Here is a 930-nt window from a genome sequence, read left to right as displayed (position 1 = left end):
CGCCAGCGAAACTCTATATATATTCGTAGCAATTATGGTGCTGATGTTGATGTTCCGCTGAGGTCAAGTGTAGGAGATTTGATAAAATCTCTTTGTCTACTGCAGACTTCATTGGCAAGAAAATCCGAATCGAGAAAATGATACACAAAAACAGAAGAAAAAGCAGAAACGTAATGGCGACGAATAAAAACGAAGATTGTAGATATCAGAGAGAAGCTGAGAACTAATGACCGGAAATTTCTGCACTATTGATTTAAGTATGAGGCGGATGAAGAGTACCAGCTACGCAAGGACCTTAACTATCTTGACATTGCGATGACTGACCTCATTGTGAAGAGGTCCCAATAAAAATGAACTATTATATAAACCATACATTCAGCTTAACTTAGTTGAGTCCTCTGCTGAGAGTTCTCAGTAACTATTGTCAAAATCAAGATGAAAAACACAGCAAACTAACTTTTGAACCCTAGCATATCATTATGGTTTTGTGTGGGGGTTATTCTTTAAAAAAAAAAACTAAGATTTGGACTGCGTTGATTGAGAGGGAAATGGTACGCAATGATATTGTTGTTGTTGTTGTTGGCACTCCGTCGCTTACGACGTCGAGGGTTCAAGTTGATCCGATCAACGGAACAGCCTGCTCGTGGGATTAACGTGCAAGTGGCTGAACACTCCACAGACACGTGAACCCTTAACGTAGTTCTCGGGGATATTCAGCATGACACAGTGTGACAAGGCTGACCCTTTGAATTACAGGCACAACAGAAACATGAAGTAAGAGTGAGAGAAAGTTGTGGTGAAAGAGTACAGCACGGTTCGCCACCATCATCCCCTGCCGGAGCCTCGTGGAGCTTTAGGTGTTTTCGCTCAATAAACACTCACAACGCCCGGTCTGGGAATCGAAACCGCGATCCTATGACCGCGAATCCG

The sequence above is a fragment of the Octopus bimaculoides genome, chromosome 22 (assembly GCF_001194135.2).
Source record: "Octopus bimaculoides isolate UCB-OBI-ISO-001 chromosome 22, ASM119413v2, whole genome shotgun sequence".
In the NCBI taxonomy this organism is placed as follows: Eukaryota; Metazoa; Mollusca; class Cephalopoda; order Octopoda; family Octopodidae; genus Octopus; species Octopus bimaculoides.
The sequence above is the reverse complement of the archived record's forward strand: the minus strand, read 5'-3'. Positions refer to the sequence as shown.